Genomic DNA, 21480 nt, shown 5'->3' on the forward strand with positions numbered 1-21480 from the left:
CAAAAACCACATGATCATATCAATAGATGCAGAAAAAGCATTTGATAAGGTACAGCACCCATTTATGATAAAAACACTCAGTAAAGTGGGAATAGAGGGAGCATTCCTCAACATAATAAAGGCCATATATGAGAGACCTTCAGCCAACATTATACTCAATGGGCAAAAATTAAAATCTTTTCCACTAAGATCAGGAACAAGACAAGGATGTCTGCTTTCACCACTTCTATTCCATATAGTACTGGAAGTTTTAGCCACAGCAATCAGACAAGAAAAAAAATAAAAGGAGTCCAAATCGGAAAGGAGGAAACAAAACTGTCACTGTTTGCAGATGACATGATAGTGTACATAGAAAATCCTATAGACTCCACCAAAAAACTGCTTGACTTAATAAATGAATTTGGCAAAACAGTGGGATACAAAGTCAATATCCAGAAATCAAAGGCATTTCTGTACACCAACAATGAAACAGCAGAAGCAGAAATCAAGAAAAAAATCCCATTTGAAATAGCAAAAAGAAAATAAAATACCTAGGAATAAACCTAACCAAAGAGGTAAAAGACCTGTATTCAGAAAACTACATAACACTGAGGAGAGAAATCAAGGAAGACACAAACAAATGGAAACATATACCGTGTTCATGGATTGGAAGAATTAATATCATCAAAATGTCCATACTACCAAAAGCAATTTACACATTCAATGCAATATCTATTAAAGTACCAATGGCATATTTCACAGACATAGAACAAACACTTCAACAATTTATATGGAACCATAAATGACCCCGAATAGCTGCTGCTATTTTGAGAAAGAAGAGTAAAGTAGGAGGGATCACAATACCTGACACTAAACTATACTACAAGGCCACTGTAATCAAAACTGCCTGGTACTGGCATAAAAACAGGCACATGGACCAATGGAACAGAACAGAGAGCCCAGAAATAAACCCAAGTCTCTACGGTCAATTAATATTTGACAAAGGAAGCAGCAACATAAAGTGGAATAAAAATAGCCTCTTCAACAAATGGTGTTGGGAGAACTGGACAGCTATGTGCAAAAAAATGAAACTCGAGCACCAACTTACACCTTATACAAAAATAGATTCAAGGTGGATAAAAGACTTAAATATAAACCGTGACACCATTAAAGTCCTAGAAGAGAACGTAGGTAGGAAAATCTCAGGTATTTCACACAGAAACTTTTTTACTGACTTGTCTCCTAGAGCAAGGGACATAAAGGAAAGAATAAACAAATGGGACCCCATCAAAATAAAAAGCTTTTGCACAGCTAAAGAAAACAGTATCAAAATAAAAAGAGAACCAACTGTATGGGAAAACATATTTGCCAATGATACCTCAGCCAAGGATTTAATCTCCAAAATATATAAAGAACTTACACGACTGCACTCTAAGAAGACAAGGAATTCAATTAAAAAGCTGGGCAAAGGACTTGAACAGACACTTCTCCAAGGAGGACATACTGAGGGCCCAGAGACATATGAAAAGTGCTCAATATCTCTAGCCATCCAGAGAGATGCAGATTAAACCACAATGAGATACCACTTCACACCAGTCAGAATGGCCATCATAAACAAAGCAACAAACAACAAGTGTTGGAGAGGTTGTGGAGCAAAGGGGACCCTAGTGCACTGTTGGTGGGACAGCAGACTGGTGCAGCCCCTGTGGAAAGCAGTTTGGAACTTCCTCAGAAAACTAAAAATGGATCTGCCTTTTGACCGGTAATTCCACTGCTGGGATTTCTATCCTAAGAACACTAAACACCGATCCAAAAGAACCTATGCCACCTGATGTTCATAGCAGCACTATTACAATAGCCAAGTGCTGGAAGCGACCTAGGTGCCCATCAGTTAAATGAAGTGGATCAAAAACTGTGGTTCATTTGCACAATCAAATTCTATGTAGCCAGGAAGAAGAAGGAGCTCCTACCCTTTGCAACAGCTTGCATGGAGCTGGAGAGCATTATGCTGAGTGAAACAAAGCCAGGTGTTGAAAGACAAATTACCACATGATCTCACCTTTAACAGGAACCTAAAACAACAAAACAAAGAAACAAGCCAAATATAACCGAGACACTGAAATAGGGGACAGACTGACAGTGACGAGAGGGGAGAGAAGAGGGAATTTCAGGGGGGACTGGGAAGGGTTTACAGGAACAAATTTGGAGGACACATGGACAAACTAGGGGTGGGGAGTAATGGGGGGGAAGAGGGGAGGGTTGGGTGGGGTGGGCTGGAATGGGAGTAAGTGGAAGAAAACTGTACTTGAACGATGATGAAAATAAAATTAAAAAAAGAAAAGAAAACCCACAAACTGTCACCGTCCCCGCTGAGCCGCCCTACTGGGGCCTGGTCACTGCAATGCCCTCCTTCCAGCTTCTGCTCCAGTCCCTGCCCGGGCTCCTGTCTCCCTGAGACTCCACCACAGGCTCCCTGTCACGTGCTTTGCCCCGTCTAGTCTGGGCCCCTTCCAGGTCCCCACCCCCTCCTCCCCTTCTCCCTGCACTCAGTCCCTCCACCCACACCTGCCTCCCGGGTTCCTCGAAACTGCCAGACGTGCTGCTGCCTCAGGCCCTGGCACCTGCCCCTCCTGTGCCCTGGTGCTCACCCCCCACGTGCCCTGTTGTCCCTTCTCACAGGAGCCTCCCCTCACCTTTGCAGTTCCATCACAGCTCCCCTGCCTGTAGCCTTCCAGACACTGTCCCCGGATTGATTTTACTACAGCACTTATCACCATCTGATATAACAGTTTAATTATTTTACTCCTTTACTTAACTGTTTTATACATTACTTTCTGCTTTTCTAAAATGTGAGACCATTGAGGGAAGATCTTTATATGCATTTTATTCACTGACTTATCTCCTTTTTCTAGAACTGAGCCTAAAACATATGTGATCCTTGCTAAGTGTTTGTTGACTGATTTTATGAGTGTCTGTAGATACTGACTGTCCCAGGTCCATCTTTGAAAACCCCACAGGCAGGAGGGGAGGCTTCAGCATCAGCACCACCAGGTGCAGACAGCCCCCTGCCCCCACCACTCTCCACGGTGTGAGATTGTCCTGAACACACAACCGTAGCTGCAGCATCAGAACCACAACAGGGAAAATGAGCAGATTTACCCTCAGAGACGAGGCTCCTCCTCCTGGGATGGGAGACTCTGTGATGCCCCCTGTGAGGAGGGGGGCGGCCTCAGCTCAGCTGCAGCCTGAGCTCCTCAGGGCCCAGGACCCTCCCAGCCCTGCCCCTCCCCCAGCCCCACTCAGGTTCCCAACTGTCTGCTGAGGGTCCTGTGTCCATGGGCCGGGCCCCCAGAGGGCAGGGAGCTGACCTGGAAGGAAGACCCCCAGAGCCCCTCTCCTGGCCCAGCAGGTGTTACTGACGGAGCAGGGCTGGTCCTCACAGAGCTGTCCCTGATGATCACAGTCATGGTGACCCTGTAGAGGCTGTCTGTGTCCTCGGTGTGAGTGTCCTCCAGGGCGGGCATGAGCTCACCATAGGGGTCCCTCCACACTGCTCGGGGCTCTGGGTACCACCTTGTGGAGGTGCACTCCAGCTAGACACCACTGTCGTTGTGGCCCTTCATTTTAATGAGGGGCTTGGACCCTACACCTGGGAACAGACAAATAGTCTAAAATGTCTATTCCTAATGCACATGACAGTCAAGGACCCTAGAGATCTCTGAGCAGCAGCATGGGGCTACTCCGTGGGGTTCCCACCGTCTCCCCTGCTCACGGCCCCACTGAGCTCCCTGTGCTTCTCAGGACTCGATCCGCTCACTCAGCCCTCAGGCAGGGGGAGGCCACCCTGCCAGGTTACACGGGACCCTCGACAAACACCTGATGGTCTGTGGGGGCCTGAAGTGCAGAGAGAAACTATCCCCAAGGGTCACACTGTGAAGAGTCACCAAAGAGAAACAAGGGACCTGCCACCCTCAGGCACAGAGTGGCCTCGTCTCAGGATGGGGCTGGTTGGGAATGACAGCGGTGGATGGCGCTGTCCTGGGCTGTGGCACCGTGAAGGAGCAGGGCCACCCTCCCCTGCTCACAAAGGTCGTTCGTCCTCGGCACCGTCTCCACTGGACACTGCAGGTAGCTCACGAGCAAGGGCCCCACCAGCAGTGACTCCACTCCTGGGACTCTGTCCCCATGTCACTCCCTTCAGCTGACTTGTTCCCTCACATCTGTCCCTGCGAGAACGACCCCAGACGTTCCCAGCCTGGAGGGTCTCAGCTCTTCTGACAGCAGCAAGAGGGGCCACCTGGGTCCCGTCACTGCAGGGAACTCAGCTCTGCCAGCAGCCAGAGTCAGCAACGCAGACTGGGCCCTGGGTCACCCCCAAAACAACAACAAACAAACAAACAAACAAACAAGGGAAATAGCAGCCTGCAGACACCTTAAACAAAGTCTGGCGAGAGCCGTGCTGGATTCTGACCCAGAGAATTGTGAGATAACAGATTTGTGTTGCATTAGGTCATGAAATTTATACTATTACAGCAAAAATAGAAAGTTAACCCAATAAGGATTGGGTAACACGTGCCAAGGAGGTAAACTGTGACCCTGGGGAGTTATCCATGGGGTTAGATCTAGAAAGAGGTCCCTTGAAGTGAGACAATTATTGACAATTAATTTACACATATGACATGACACCCACATGCGGGGGGAGGGGACACAAGGTGAACAGTCACAGTGACGATGATGATGAGGAAGAGCAGCCTTTCCCCAGGACCCACAAGTGACAGGGACCTCGGGAACCTCAGTGGGTGGTCAGCGGTGGGCGTCCCTGTCCTGGACGTGGGTCCCACCGTGTGATGAACCTTCCACTGACGTCCGTCTGCCCCCTCCCCCCGCACCGTCCTGCTCACAGAGCACCTTCAGGTGGGAGGTGGGAGGGTGGGTCTGCTCTGTGCTCACGGGTCACAGGCTGGTTCAGAAAGTGGCCGCTGGTCCCTTCTCAGCCTGTGTGATGGGGTCACTGTGAGTTTATCCTCTGGACCATGGCGTCCTGCAGAGCCAGTCAGTGAAGGGGTGGACCATGGCTCTGACAGTTGACCTTGAAGGATCCAAGTGGGGTGTGGCCTTCACAGTCACCTGCAGTGACCTTTACCCTTGGTGTCCTGGGAGGGACCCTCAGGGCTGCCCATAACCCTACCCAACAAGACAATCAGCTGCAAAGGGACAGACGAGAGGGAGGGGGAGATGCAGGGGATGGACATCATTCAGCACGAAAATCTGTGTGAACTATGTACGTCAGTTAATTGCTGCTGCCTCAGTTTCCACCTTTCTAAAGGAAGGTTGTATTAGTGAGTGAGGTTCACCTGAAACAATTAGCACATCATCCAGTACCTGTGAAGTCACCTATAAATCTCAGCTCTGGTCATTCGAAGCCCCCAACTCACCTTTGGAAAGTTAACTCACTGTCTGCACCCTGGTCTCCTTGTCTCTCATGTGGAAAAACTGAGGGAGTGTCAGTGAAGTCCGTCACTCAGTGTGTTTAGTGTTTTCCTGCTGAGAGGTTTGCTGTCCAGGAGGCCCTCAGCTCCAGGCGGGGCAGCAGGAAGCAGAGACGTTTCTTCAGCCTGAGGGTCCCCATTCCCACCAGCTGAGCCCGGGGACACTGGGGTCTCCAGGAAAGGGTCAGGCCCTGGGTCAGGCACAAGGGATCCCCCCCACTGCTTCTTGCACTGGGCAAATGGTCAAGGGAGTGGGCTCCTTTTTGAAGATCCTGAAAACAGGCCTCAGAGGCCCAGAGAAGTGGGTGTGCGGGAAGGTGAAGATGTGAGACCCGTCGAGGGCATTGTAGAACGAGACCACCCCCAGCTCACAGTCCAGGAAAACCCCCACCCTCTCAGGGGGGCTCACATTGGTCACTGTGGTCTGTGGGTCTGTGAGAGCCCTGTAACCCTTCCAGGCCACAGCCCCACTGTCCAGAATCCATTCTCAGGGGCCATTTTAACTTTCCCTTTCCTCCTCAAGTCCTCCCTGCACACCCCAATACGCCACTGTGCCCTGTCCCCCACCTCCACCTCCCAGAAGTGTCTCCCTGACATGAAGCTCTCACAGCCCAGCACACAGTACGCCCGGTTAAATCTCTTGGGGTTTTCTGGCAGGTTCTGCCATGTGTCTGTCCACTGCAGGCTCCTCTTGTCCTCAGAAACCAGGAGGGCGGGGTGCGCCGTGTCTGGGTCCAGAAACACATCCGCTGCAGGGGGTTCAGAGGGCGTGGGGTCAGCCATGGCTCCTGGACATCAGAGCCTCAGCCTTCCAGGCCTGGGTCTGGGCAGGAAGCCAAGCCCACAGTCTGGGGTCCCCAGCTCACCCTGGACATGACCCTCAGCCGTGCCAGGGAAATGCAGGGGTCTTGTGATTGGTGAGGAAGGGGAGGGTGAGGAGGGCTGGGATCTATCATTTCCCTGTTTCTGCCCCAGAATGTCTGAGCCCACCTGTGCTGTACAGTCACATGGATTACACGTCAGCCCAGGCTCTGCCCCCTGAGCTGGGGGACGTCCTTTCCTGCATATTCTCTCTTTCCTCAGACACCAGCTACGGAATATCTCAAGTTCAATTTCCTGTCTGAGAAGTGGGGGTAAAACACTGGTCTCTGGGGAGGAATAGGACAACTGGGTGGTAGACTGAGCCCCAGGCTGGGCACAGAGGAAGTGCCTGGTGTGACAACAGACACCGTGTCCCTCCTGTGCTCGGAGCCAGGCTGGGGCTCCATGTGCTCTGGGGTCCACTCCCCACCTGTCCCCCCCCTCTGGCCCAGGAGTCAGTCCTCCATGGACAGCACCCCTGGGCCCCTGGCCTCTGGTTACTGTGGGTTTGGCCAAGGGGAGGCGCAGGCTGGACATGGTAAGGAGGGAGGAGAGGGGGCACAGTGCTGACCCCCACGTCCCCCTGGGAGATGCTCCACCACAGCTCCTCCCCACAGGCCCTCCCCCTGAGCCCCAGCTGCCCCCTCCAGGCCCAAGTGAGTCCTCCCTGTCCCTCTGCCCTGGGCCAAGGGGGGGTCACAGCCCCCACTGCTGGGACCCCTGGGCCCAGTGGTCCTGGTTGGTTTGCCTAATGTCACCCCACCTGTCCTTGTGAACCCACCCAACCCCATCTCTGTGTCAGGGATCTCTTTCACCTCTTCTGCTGTGACCTTTGACCCACCTCACTCTCCTCAGCCAGCACACCAAAGCCTCCAGGTGGCGGCCATCCGTGTCCCTTAAACACGGCCATGAGCACTTTTGTCACTAACAGCCAGAGTGACAGGGGCACCGAGGTCAACTCCACACTGGGGACCGTGTGGATGATAAAGGGTCACCTGTCACAGGACCACCAGGAGGTGTGGCTGGTGCTGCCGCATTCTTTGTCCCTGTTCCTGTCAGTCATCAGTGCCCGAGTCACAGTGTGAGAAAGTGCTGTGAGGGGTGTGTTGTCAGGGGATGATCTGTGCAGGTTGTGGGGTCCTCTGTCCTCTCTGACCCTGCACCCCTGGGAGTGAGTCACCCTGCAGCACAGTGTGTCACAGTCTGAGGAGTTGTCTGCATCGTTTTTAGGTCTTAAGACACCTTCTCCTCACCGTGGTCATTACTGTCAGACAAACACCCCCTTCAAACAGGCCGTCTGTTTCCTGCAGGTGCTCTGACAACACACAGTCACCACCTCACTCGGTCCTTGTCCCAGCCCCCACAGAGCAGCAGTGACTGTGGAACACGGCAGAACTCGGGGACACACGGGGGCAGGAGGGGAGGAGCTTGGTCAGGTCCCCCCTCCGCCTCCCTGCAGCCCCTCCCTCCAGCCCCGCCCCTCCTGCCTCTTCCTCCCACAGAGACCTGTGGGCCCCAGGACACCTGCCGTCCCTGGTCCTTGGGCTCTGGGCAGCAGGTGGGCACACCTTTGAGACCATGACCTCAGGTCACCTCCCTCAGGAAATAGTAGGAGAGGAAAGAGGGAGCAGGGGCCCTCGGGGGTTGTCCTGGGGACACAGAGGGACCCACTCACCAGGCTGGAAGAGGGCCGTCTTCCACTCTGGAGGGAAGGAGACACAGACAAGGAAAGGTCATTCTTTCTGTCCCCCCCCCACCCACTGTCCTCACTGAGCCTCTTCTCTCTCCTCTCCTCAGTCCCCTTCAACGTCCACTCCCCTCATCTGCAGCTCTGCGGGCGAGGCTGAACCCTCTCCCAGTGCTGGGCTTCCCCCCATCACGCTGGGCCCGTGGGGACACGACCAGGCTGTGCCGGGTGTGGGCGTGGGTGTCAGCAGGGTGAGGGGACACTGTGTCTGGAAGGTCCTCTCTGAGTGACCAGACAGGAGGGGGTGGTGCAGACACAGAGAATGAGCCTCTGAGCTGGATGGGATGGCTCCTCCCCCAGCAGGAAAGGCTGCACGTGCTTCCCCCACAGGAGTCGGGAAACCTGAGAGCCTCAGGCTCACTCACCTGCATAGACCTGAGACCGCTCCTCACCTGCAATGGAGACAGACAGTCACCTGAACTGTCATTTCTGAATCAGTTCCTTTCTGTCTCTTGTGCCCCCTGTCATCTTCCTGTGTGCCCCCAACCTTCCCTCCCTCTCCCTCTGCCTGTTCCCTCCCCGGCTCCCCCTCCTCTTTCCATCAGCTGCAGCTCAGGACCCCCAGGCGCCCTGCACAGGATGTCCCAGGGTCACCCCACAGCTGTCCTGTCCCTGTCTGTGCAGCAGTCACCTCTCATCCCTGCTTTAGCTTCTGAAGTTTCAGTGACCTTCTGACAACCACTGTTGGGGATGGTGAATAAAAGTTGCAGAAACAAACAATTCATGAGTTTTAAATTGCACATCAGTCTGAGTGGTGTGATGAGGTCCCCTGCTGTCTGCTCCGACCTGCCCCCTCAGGAATCTACCCTGGGCCCACCCACCCTTAGTGACTGAAGAGCGTCTCTGTGACACATGGACGGTCCCAGTGTCACATTGCTGGTGTTCTGTCACCCCTATTTCACTTAATAACAACTACAATGAGCAAGCACAGTGATGCTGCACTGCTGGTGTGCCAACAAGAAGCCTTCCTTTACGTGAAAAGGAAAAACCTCGTGTATTCAGGGTTTGGGACTATCTGTGGTCAGACGTCCCCTGGGGGACCGGACCACGACCCTGTCATATAAGCGATGACCAGGTTCTCCAGGACCTGGGTGTGTTTGCACATACGCTGCCGTGTGTACACACGTGTGTACCTGTGTGCTGGGATTCATTCCCCTCAATCTGCATTATTTCCTGCCTACTCCGGAAACAATGGGGCAACCTAATGGGAAAATTTCAGATACTACTTTTTCAGCAGTGACGGTAAGTCTGTGACAACTGCCACAGCCACTCCTGTTTTTAAGACACTTTTCTCTCCTTCTGACTTTCTTTTTGGTGGGCTACAGAGTTTGTGAACCAAGCAGGGAAGCAAGGACTCCCACACTGAGTCAAGTCCCGGCCCAGTCTACTTTCTGGGGTTCCTGGGGTGTCCCAAGCCAGCGCCCCCTGGTGGAGAGAGACGGCAGCCCGTTCCCCCACTGAGACAGACCACTGCCTGGTCCCCCCCACCAGCGTCCTCATTTCTTCCCCTGGGACGTTAGCAGGGAGCAAAGTGGCTGAACTATCCAAGCAGAGAGGTGGAGATGCGGGTCCGGGTACTCACGTGGTAGGTACGGGATCCTTGTCCACCCTGCAGGGAACAATGTGAGGGGTCAGTGACTCCTGTAATGCAGGGACCCCAGGACGTGTGGGCCGGGGATCGCCACTTACTGAGTTCGTCCTGCAGCTTCTCTGGAAATCAGCAGAAAAAGAAACTCCTTTAAAGGGGATCGAATAGAGGACCCACGTGGTGCATGCAGGGTGGGGCCGGGAGGTGGTGACCACCTTGCAGCTGGGCCTCACCTTTGGCGCCTCGCTCCCGCTGCTCCTTGGCCTGAGCTGCTTCCTTCTCCGCCTGAGCTGCTTCCTTCTCCGCCTGAGCTGCTTCCTTCTCCGCCTGAGCTGCTTCTTTCTCCGCCTGAGCTGCTTCTTTCTGCGCTCGCTCCCTCTCCTTCTCCTGGGACAGGGCCTGGATCTTCTTCTGCTGTCGCCACAGGAAGTACCCCGCCCCCGCCAGGAGCCCCAGCAGAGCCGGCAGGGTCACGCCCAGGGCCATCACCCAGGGCTGCGCGTTCCGGAAAAAGGGGCCTGCGGAGGGTGAGCCTGAGCTGATGACCACCCTGGGTCTCAGAGTATCTGGGGACTGAAAACAATCGTTCTCTCCCCAAAGTGCCCAGAACTTTCACTGGCACATAACACCGTTGTCTTGAAGTAACTGCCTCTCACAAGGGAATATTTTGAATGTAAAAGAAAGTATAGAAAGTCATTGAAATCTCTCCATTGCTTCTCCCTCTGCCATTTATTATCTCCTTCTGAGTCACTTTAATCTGGGGATTAAGAACATGAACTTTGGAGCAGGAGGGTCTGGGTTCCTATTCTGGGTCTTCCACCTGACGAGCTCTGTGACCTTGAACTAATGACTTAAGGACCTGTTCCTGGTGTCCCGACTGGTAAGAGATTAAGTTAATGTTTACACAGTGCCTGACACATAGTGAGTGCCATGCAAGTGTTGGTTAAATTTAAAAAACATTAATATAATTTTTATTTCATCTTGTTCACACCGCAGACAGCACTCCACACCAGCGGGTCCACAGGTGGTTCCCTCTGCTCCCCCGGGTCTGGGCGACCTTCCCGCCTCAGCACAGGGGGCAGGTCTGTGTCTGCTCTCACAGGGCAGCGCCCCCTGCACACACGGCCCCTCGGGGGCACTTGCACCGTCTCTGACTCTTTGTTGTTATAGCTCATGGTGCAGGAAATAACCTTTTATATGAATCATTACACAGAAATGTGAGCTGATCTGTCAGATAAAGTCCCAGAAGTGGGATCTTGCATAACTGAATGAATGAGTACTCTGGATGAGGTGGCTCTGGTGTCCCCAGGGGACATTGTGCTTATTGACATAAAACTACACCAAACAATAGCCAGAAACCTCTAAGAGTGACTGCCTCCCCACAATTCTGCCATCAGAATGTCTTACCAATCACCTCGTTTTTTCCTCTGTTGCCAGTCTCACAGGTGGAAATCACCTCCCCAGTCAGTGAGATTGGACACTTTTCCTGAGTCATTTCCTGTTCTGTGAACTGATAATTCCTGTTCTTTGTTCTTTACTCTGCATGGTTGTTTTATATTTTAAGGAGATCAGCCCTTTTTCTAAGGTTTGCATTGTACATTCTTTTCCCATTTTCTCACATCTTTGCTCCTCTTGACCCTTTGTCCCCAGTTCCCATCCCCTGGCACCGTGTGTGGCCGCAGGAAGTGCTCAGAAGGTGTCTGTGACACAAACAGCTTCATGGGGAAGGAGCAGCAGGTCCCTGCTCTGTCCCTTCTGTTCCCTGCAGAGACCCAGGTCAGCAGCAGACAACCACACCTTCCCCCGGGGCCACCCAGGAGCCCAGGGCAGTGGGCAGGGCACTCACCTGGGATGGAAAGCCTGGCTGACCTCTCCTGGCCCAGCAGGGGGTTTCTGATGACACAGGAGACCCCCTCCCCAGAGCTGCCTTCCAGGATCACAGAGGCTGAGGCTGCATAAAGGCCCTGGGGGTCTGCAGCCCCTGTGGCCACCTCAGCAGACAAGCTGTGTCCCCTGGCGTCTCTCCACTGGATCTGGGGCTGCGGGTACCAGCCGGCAGACGTGCACTCCACACGGATCCCTCCAGCCTCGTAGCCCTTCATTTCAACGTGGGAGTCAGAGCCCAGCGCTGGGGAGGAACAGTGAGTCTGAATCCTGGGGAGCCCTCTGCACTGGTGGGGGTCCCCACAGCAGGGAGGGGCACACGCACCCTGGATGAGCCCAGCAGGGATTCCCCAGGAGCTGGTCCCAGAGTGTGCTGTGCAGGAGAGACTGACCCACGGTGTGACCACTGCCTGACCATCGCTGGACCCTCGTGCCGGATCCAGGGGATCTGGGCCAGAACAGACATTGTTTCCCCTGAATCCCCTTAGAGACTGCTGGACCCTCCCCTCCCCCATGGCTCAGACTTGCTGGTTCCTGGAACAGCCCCTCACCCCACCCTGGGCAAGCATTTAAATTCTCCCATAGTTGAAGCAGGTCCCAACCCAGTGCCCCACCCATCCCGCCTGCCCTGTGTCAGCCTTCTCCATGCCGTGTGCAGGAAGGATCTGCACCTGTCTTGCTTCTGCCCTAGCTGTATGTTACATGTATGGCACCAGGGGAAACACTTCATGTAACTAATGCTGCAGGTGTCAGCCTCCTTTGGGGCCCCTCCACTCTGGGAAGTTTCTGTCACGTGACTGTGGAGAGGGGAACACTTCTCCACAGAAGACCGCTGACCCAGGCAGGAACTGTGGGGTTTTTCCTACTGACACTGAATCCCTAAACACAAGGGGAACAGGGAGAAGCCCCTTACAGACCTGAGAGGACAGAGTCCTGTGGGGAGGACTCTCTTCAAAGGACCTGTGACCTACAGGGAGGGACAGTGTCTTGCTCAGGAGGCCCTGCAGGGACAAAGCCAGGATCCCCCACAGTCCATCCCCTGCCGGGCTCCCCAGGGACCCACCAGGCAGAAGCCCAGGGCGGGGCTGTGTCCTGAGAAGGTGAAGTGCAGCCCTGACACCCGGACATGAGCACTTTCATGGGGCAGCACCTCAGACAAGGTCACTCTGTCCCTGGGACGGGGCAGGACACAGTCAGGACCACTCAGCAGTGGGTCTGAGCACAGAGGAAGCAGGAACAGTGTGCAGACCTCAGCAGTGACCACCCTCCCCTGTCCTGCCTGGGAGTGACCCATGACACCCCTGCACCTTCCTGACAGCACCCAGCCCAGAGCAGAGCCCTGCTTCCACAGCCCCCAAGTCCCCTGACAGCCCAGAGGTCACACCCAGTCCTCCCTGACACCCCTTCTCTGAGACACCCGGTTTCCTCCCCTGTGCGTCCCCCCTCACTGCTCCAGGGATGGACACACCCTGTTCAACTGCACGTGTGTCCCGGGGCCTCTGGTTGGAGGGTGTGGGCACCACAGGTGCTGTCCCTGCAGCTCAGCCCCCTGGACCCACAGCAGCGGGCACCTGGGGGGCCCACAGCCACTGTCTGGGACACGCTGAACCCAAACACCTGTGTGCCACCCACTGTGGGGGGGTGTCCTCCTCCTTCCCGTCCCTGACCTCCACTTCCCTGCTGAGACCTGGTGGGTGGTGTGAGGGACTCTTTACTGGATGCAGGAGGAGCCCTTCCTGGGGGAAGACCTGGGTCCGTCTCGGGCCTCAGAGAAGCAGGAGGGAGGTGGGGCAGCGGGGTGGGGGGGAGCAGGTGCTGGTGAGGAGCAGGGAGAGCTCTCAGGTGGGCCTGAAGCCTGTGCTCCTGACCCCACAGGAAACAAGCACAGATCAAACCAGAGGCTCACCTGCCACCTTCACCTCCACCAGGGCATTTTCAAAGAAGTCTCCATCTTGGAAGTAACACAGGTAGGTTCCTCTGTCAGAGACTCTGACATCCCGAATCCAGAGAGCAGCCTTCCCCACAGTGATGTCCTCTCTTGAAATCCAAGTTCTCCCTCGAAACTCTGCTGCCGGCGTGTCCTCCTGCCCGTGTGCGTACGTGTGCACGACCTGCCTGGGGCTGGATCGCACCCACATCAGCTCCATGGTCTCAGCGCTCATCTCCGGGGACAGGTGACAGGGCAGCTCAGCGTCTTCACCCACCATGGCCAGGATGGGCTCGGGGGGTCCGACCACAGCAAACTGAGCTGGTCATCAGAAGGGGGCGCTCCGTCAGAGGGAGCTGGGGCCAGAGGACCAGGGGGTGACCCAGCAGGGAGGGCGAGGGGAGAGACACCTAGACAGGAACTCCGTCCCCACACAGGTGCGTCTGGACGGGCCTTGCAGGGATGGGGTGGGGAGCCCAGGGCTCTGACTGGGCCCCAAGGGAAAGGTTCAGATGCACAAACGCAGAGCAGGTCCTACCTGAGCAGGGGCTGAGCAGCTGGACCACGGCGAGGCAGACAGGGAGGGCAGGCAGACGGAGGACCAGGCGCCTCACCATCATTCCCTGCTGGGCAGAGAGAGACACCAGCAGGGGCTGGGTAGCAGTGACGACCTGGGAGAAGGTGGAGAATTCCACTGGAGACGCGGCCTCCCCAGGGCCGGAAGAGGGCACAACCAGGATCCCTGCTGACCCGAGAGCCTCCTCTGCAAATGTCTCCTGGGGAGTCTCTTCACCTTGGATCCCAACATGGAAATCACCCAGGAAACATGGAACGGTAGTGCACGTACCTTAACCGCCTCCACCAGGGATTGCGGGGCTCTCCTGTGGGAACGTGCTCAGAATCCCTCCAATGGCCCACACTTCCCTGCCACAGCCAGTTGTGGACCCCCAGCATCACCCTCTGAGGAAGGCAGGCCCCTCCCCTCTGAGTCCCCGATCTCTCTGCTGCCCCCTGCAGGCGGTGCTCCGCACAGCAGCCAGGACGTCCTGACCCCTCCCCTCCCTCCTGTTCAGCCCCTCCCGGGGCTCCTATTCCATCCAGAGCAGAAGCCGAAGTCCTTTGCACCTTGTGCTTTTACAATTACCTGAATGTTTTAAATGTTAAGAGTTTTCACAGTATGGGATGTATTTCCACTGATTTCTGGAGATATTTATTGTTTTTTATTCCTGATCACAGCGAAGTATAAAATTACCAAAATATTATTAATCGTAATAATAATAATAGAATAAAATATTTATTATTTATGATGGAAATCATAGGCTTTGCTTTATATGAGTGTAAATATTTCTCAATGCATTTTGAATATATACACACACACAGAATGGCTTTAAAATGTTTTTTTTTGTTTAAAAGATTTAGTCTCAAAGAAAAAAGATCAGGCAATATCACAAAGGTTTATATTTAAGTGTGTTCATCATGCTAAAATCTGTAATAGCAAAGTGTACATACAATTTAAATACCCAAACTGCAACCAATTTTGTTACAAATACATAGAAAACCTCTTCCTTAAAAACATGATTCCTAAACCAACAGCCCACACAGTCTCAGTGGTGCAAAGCTGAAGGCTGCTCCTGTGGACCAGAAGGAGAAACAGATGCCCACAGTGACCACTCCCATTCAACACAGTGTTGGGAGTCCTGGCCACACTGATTAGACAGGACAGAGAAATAAAAATCATACAAATCAGAGAGGAAAAAGTAAAATTCTCACCATTTGCAGATGACATGCTACAAACTAGAGAAAATCCTGAGAACTCCACCAAAAAAAAAAAAACCCAAACAACTACTAGAACTAGTATGAATGCAGTCACACTGCAGGATATAAAAGCAGAAACCTGCTGCCTTCTACACAGCAACACTGAATATTCAGAATGAGACATTCCTCAAATCCCACTTTCAATATCATCCAAAAGGACAAAGTCCCTAGGACTCAATGTAAGTGAAGAGTGACAGACCTGCACAGTGACGACTGTAGGACAGTGAGGACAGAAACTGAGGAAGACACAAATGAGTGGGGACATGCAGTGTGCTGGTGTTGGGAAGGGTTCATATTGTCCCAATGTCCGCACTGCCTAAGGCAACACACAGACTCAGTGCAATCCCTACTACAGTACCAACCACCTACTTCTCAGAAGCACAACAACTAACCCTAAAATGCATGTGGAAACACAAAAACTCTGAACAGCCAGAGAAACCCTGAGACAGAACGAAGTCAGTGGTGCCACCCTCCCTCACAGGACAGGACGTCACACGTCTGCACTGAAGAGACAGCAGGACCTGGCAGGACAGCAGTCACCAAAGTCAAAGGGATGGACCAGAGAGCCAGCAACGAGTCTTTGCTTCTGTGGGCAGTCGGTCTGAGGTGAAGGGACCCTCTTCTAAATGTTGTTGACAACCCTGGACGGATATGTGCAAAAGGGTGTGACTGCATCACTTCCCTATACCAGTTACAAGAAGATACACAAAATAAAATTAAAGATTTAAATGTAAAATCCGAAACCATAAAACTGGATGGAAACGTAGGCAGTGAATTCTCTAACATCACTCTGAGCAATATCTTTTTCAGCATGTCCCCTTGGGCAAGGGCAAAAAGTGAACAAATAAATGAATGAGACCATCTCAAAGTAACAAGTGTTTGCCCAGCACAGGAAACGAACACAAAATGTAAACACCATGTAGTCAATGAAGAATGTATTTGCCAGCAACACAATTAAAAAGTGTACAGCCCTGAGTGGTGTGGCTCAGTGTGTTGAGTGCCAGCCTGAGAACCCAAAGGTTGCCAGTTCGATTCCGAGGGAGGGGCACAGGCCTGGGGTGCTGGCTGGGTTCCTGGCAGGGAGCATGTGAGAGGCAACCGATTGATGTTTCTCTTGTGCTTCAGTGTCTCTCTCGCTCTCTTTCTCCCTCCCTTTCCCTCTCTCTAAACATAAATAAATGGAATCTTAAACTAAACAAATAAATAAAATAAAAAGCAGGTAGTAATAGGACCCACTTTTTAAACTGTGTTTAATATTCAGAATTTAGAAAGAACTCAGACAACTAAACATCAAAAAAGCAAACAATCTGAATTATAAAATGAGCTGTGGGCCTGAACGGACTTTTCTCCAAAGAGGAGGCACAGACGGCCAATAGACACACGGACTGGACCCCCCTCTGTGGTCAGACACTGTGTAGTCATGCATTCCTCAACCGTTGTGTGTGTGGATGCTACAGATTGTTCTATGTCACAAGTATTTCTTTAACAATCTTCCTTACACAGACATCTTTTTATATCCTCACACAGGGACATTTTTCTTCATTACTTCTAGAGGGAGTGGAAGGGTGGAGGAGAGAGTAGGAGGATGAACAGACAAAGAGAGTGGGCGGGAGAGAGAAACATCAGTTGGCTGCCCCTCCTAGGCTGCAGATTCAGGGGATGGAACCCAGCACCTGGGTCTGTGCCCTGACCAGGAATCAAACCCCCAGCCTTTTGGTGTGTGGGACGATGCTCCAACCAACTGAGCCGCACTGGCCAGGGTTGTACAATTGATCTTTAAGACACACCTGGTAACCCACCCCACTGTTCTTTCCACATTGTTTCTGTAAATGACGACCTGCTCACTTACATGTGACTCAGATAAACAGCCGGTTTGCTGAAGAATTCCAGACACTGACTCCAGAAGGAGCTCACTCCACCCTCAGACATTCAGCTCTGGGAGGTTTGCTGACCTGACCAGGAACCTGAACAGACTGTGTTGCTTGTACATTGTCCCCTCGACACAGAACTCTCAGCACCCTCCTTTCCGTGTCTTTGTTGTTTTTTTTTTTTGTTTTCCTTCCTTCTGTCTGTTTACAAGACCCCTGACAGTGTCCATTGTTCACATGGTCTTTGTGAGGAGAGACCCCATCATCTGGAATTGCAGACCTTGAATGGACCTGCTTTCCTCCCACCAGTCCCTGTCTCTCCATTATTGGCTTTCAAACAGCAGGAAGGTGAACCTGGTTTGGTGTCAATCTCTCTTCTAGAATCTCCTAGAACACGTCCCCAGAGACGAGCAGGAGAGACTGTGAGGGGCCTTGCCCCTCTCTGACCACAGGAAGTTCCCAGGGATGGGCAGGCGTCCAGCTCCCTGGTTTCCGTTGTCTCCCTCCCACAGGTTTCCCAGGGGAGACCTTACCTGCCCGGCTCCAGGCTCCCCCTGTGCCCTCACCTGCAGGCTCACAGCCCCACACTCCTTCTCTGGGTGAGGGACACCCTGCAGGCTCCCCCTGCTCCTCAGCCTTTCTCCCTAGGGGCTCGGGCCCTGGCTTTCACCACCTGCCCCACAATTAACCTTGACACTCCCAGATGAAAATCACAGAGCAAAGGTACTTCAGGGCTCTTTATCATAGGTGAGTCTCTGATGTGGAAAGAAGGGTGGGGGAAGGAAAGAGTGCTCAGCAAGGGAAATGGGCAAAGTCCCTCTTTGAAAACGCTTGTTCTCTGATTGGCTCAGAGCCTTGTGTCTCATCAGTTGCTGGGCAGAAACCAGTGGGCAAGGTTGGCATGAACAGGGACCCCGAGTTGGATGGGGCAGTGCAGACCAGCTCCAGCCCTGACTCCCTCCCTCTGGGTCTCTCTGTGTGCTCACCTGCGTGAATCAGTCCTGGGTGTGGGGTGTGTGAGCAGTATCTCACTGCACACACCTGCTTCATGTCACTTGTGTCACAGTGTGTTTAGCAGAGGAACCAGGACAGAGCAGCAGAGGGCAGTGTGGGAGGAGAGGAGGGTGCAGGAGTTACAGGGTCACTGTGGTCATTTGCTAACGACTTGACAGCAGAGCCCAGTGCAGGTGGGACAGAGAGAGGGTGGACCCACGCCACCTGTCCTGGCCCCTGTGACACTCAGGTCTCAGATCCACTCCCAAGCAGCACCGTGTTCAGGTTCCCACGGGCGGTGCTGTCAGGGACCGATGGGCAGGTTCCAGGTTTTCCAGGGAAGGTTCATGGGGGCGTTGCTGAGAAGGTCGATCCACCCTCTGCCCCTCACCTGAGCTGCACCTGGGTTTCAGGTGTGCTCATTTCTCTCTGCTGCAGGGTCTGTGTTCTCTGAGGTTGGACGGGAGAGGCTGTGAGTGTGTCTGTCAGGGAACTTGGGGGCCAGCAGGGTCCACCTGTGGCCTGGGGCCGCCAGAGACACTGTGTTTAGGTCTCAAAGGCATGAGTTGAGCCCCAGGGCAGAGTGTGACTGTGGCTGATGGACTGTGATGCATCCCATCGTGTGAATGTGGGTTCTGGGGTGGAGGTGGCTGCTCCCTTGTGCCACATCTGTTCCCTGCTGCTTCTCAGTGAACAGACCCAGTTTGGGAGAGACAGGTGCCACACTGTGCCGATCACCTTGTTGATGGGAGAGGCTGAGGGACTGAGTTTGAGCTGATAGTTTGCAGGTGGATGTTGTTGATTGTGTTTCTCCAAAGAGACACATGGTCCTCCAACTCTTCCTTCCTCTTGGGTAGACACCGTCTCTGGAGCTGGAGCTCAGCAGCCATCTCATCACCAAGAGGCCACCTGGGGATGGAAGCCACACATGGAGAGGGAAGAGAATGGAGACAGGTGGAGGCTGGGGCCTGGATGCCTCTCTGAGCTCTCAGACCAGCTCTGGACCGCCGCCCTCTGGGGTCATCTCACGTGAGAGGAACGTGGACCGTGTTTAGTTGAAGACCCGGGCACCTCTGGTCTCTGTTGTCAGCAGCAGAACACGGTTCTTCCTGCCCCACCCCCTCTGTCAGCAGTTTGTCAGGAAAACTACAAAGACAGGGCACAGTTGAGAGAATGTTTCAGTGAAAACTGAATATACCTACTGCTTGTTTTTTACTAGTTTCTCTTTTTCCTGTTTTAAATTGTACTATAGTTTTAAAAATTGAATGTATTAGGGTGATATTGGCTCACAAACTCAGTTTTGAAGTGTAGAACCCAATAAAACTTCATCTGCTCACTGCTTTGTGCACCTGTTGTTGCAAGGAAAGTCCCTTTCTGTCCCCATTTTTTGTCCCTTTGCCCACCTCCACCCACCCCTCCCCCCTGGCTGTCACCACACAGTTGTGTGTGTGTGTGTGTGTGTGTGTGTGTTTCTGGCTCATGCCTTCACCTTCTCCCACTCAGCCCCCCACCCCTCCCTTCTGACGGCTGTCAGTCTGCCCTGTGCCTCCAGGCCTCTGCACACCTGCTGTTGAGAGTCCACAGTGCACGTTTATAACACACGCTTACTTCATAGTCATCCATCCTTCTGCTGATGCCTTATGTTTAGTTATCTGGAGCCTCTTAAAGTAAGCTGGGAGCGTCAGCACACCTTCCCCTGGGAACTTGCACACACACCTGTCACGGAGAACAGGGTGCTGAATTGCGTGAGGCACCGAAGCTGTGTTTAAAACATGGATGTAGGAGTAATTTTCAGTCGTAATTTCAAAACACTCAGTGGGCATCCCTCACTTCTAAATGTCTAGTCTCCCTCCTTTCACCGACGGTCTGACCCAGGTCCCTGGCCCCTCCTCCTAAGGTCAAGGCCACCTCCAATGTTCTGTCAGCAGGATGCTCCCCACAGCCTGACACAGGACAAGCTCCAACTCAGGCCCCTTCCCTTGGTCCCCTGGCATCTGATGACAGAGGTTCTGGCTTCCCCGCTGATGCCAGGGGACTGTCGTTCCTGGGGACCTGTAGGATGTGGGATTCCATGAATTCCCTGAAGAATGGCAGTGTGAACCCTGAGAAAAAAAGACACCCACTAACAAGGGGTCTTGGTGACTAACTGGGCTCACACATCGAAGAACAGAGCCTGGCGGCCATTTCTGCTCAGAGGTCCCTCCCACAAACTGGACGTCACGGAGAGGCCTGCACTGGTCGGCCCACCTTTGCACTGACCCTTCCCACACGTGATTTTTCCCAGTGAGCCCACCCTTCAGAATGCTCCCCGAATCCCACTTCAAGCAACAAGACTCAGGCTTTAGCCTTCCAGGCACAGGTGTGCAGTTCTGGCCAATCAGAGCAGCTCAAACAGGAATGTGACTTTTAGACCAATCAAGCATTAAGAATTTGGAGTCCTCATTTGCATGAGGGTGGGCCAATTAAGTACTAGAGTCTAGGGACAGGGACTCCTGGACTTGTGAGGGCCCTCCCCTCTGTGTCGGAGACGCAGTTTCTCTTCCCGCCTGGGACTGAACCCGGAGCACAGGGGACACATCTCTCCCGGGGCAGAGCAGCGGCGCGAAGCTGACTCGGGGCAGCTGTCCAGTCACTCAGTGGTCTGGTCTCTGGGCCTCTTGTCCCCAGGACAGTCCCACTGCCCCGTTCCCACGTCCCTGCTCCGTCCCAGTGGAGCCGGTTTGCACGGAGCAGATCCCTTCCCTGCCCCCTGGTCTGGGGGTCACTGTTGCTGTTGAATCGGCCGGGACCGTGGGCGCCGGCAGGGAGCTGCGGACAGGCCCGCGGTTGGCCCAGAGGGTAAATCCAGCGGGAGCCGGGCCCTGCGGCGCAGAGCACCGGGGCTGCACGAGAACTCTCCCTGCCCGTGGTCAGGCGGGGGCGACAGGTGCGTCCCTCCCAGCCAACCCCACGGGGGACAGGGCGTGACTTTCCTGCCCAGGTCAGTCTGCAGCCACAGAGTGGGGGGGAGCCCCTTCTCTGAGGGCCCCCTGCTGTCTCACCCACAGATTCATCCACCGAAAGCTTTGCCGCTAGAAGTCGTATCAGTAAGCGGGACACATGCCAGTCTTGTCTGGAGCACCCCGGTTTCTCTGACACAGAGAAGCCGCCTCGTCCCCACCCTGGATGGAGCTTCTGGGCAGATGGTTTCTCAGCTCTTTCGAGTTTCCCGGGATCCAGGGCCCCAGGTGCAGTTCTCTCCCAGACCTGTGGGTGGCGCTGGGAGGGGAATGGGTGTGAAATGGGTCAATATACTCAGAAAGGTCCATTTTCACTAGAGAAAACTGGGC

The 21480-nt window shown here is 53.6% G+C and overlaps 1 protein-coding gene and 1 pseudogene across 1 annotated transcript in view; both read right to left on the minus strand.

Moving 5' to 3' along the window:
• Positions 1–5318: 5318 nt before the first annotated feature.
• Positions 5319–14174, minus strand: LOC114489468 (annotated as a pseudogene).
• The window catches only part of LOC114489470 (butyrophilin subfamily 3 member A3-like), a 33882-nt gene continuing 17849 nt past the window's right edge, over positions 5448–21480 (minus strand). Inside the window, exon 12 of the mRNA XM_036015869.1 lies at positions 5448–5472. The gene's annotated coding sequence lies outside the window, so the exon portion shown is untranslated. The remainder of the gene's footprint in view (positions 5473–21480) is intronic.

Source organism: Phyllostomus discolor, chromosome 14 (assembly GCF_004126475.2).
Source record: "Phyllostomus discolor isolate MPI-MPIP mPhyDis1 chromosome 14, mPhyDis1.pri.v3, whole genome shotgun sequence".
NCBI classification, from domain to species: Eukaryota; Metazoa; Chordata; class Mammalia; order Chiroptera; family Phyllostomidae; genus Phyllostomus; species Phyllostomus discolor.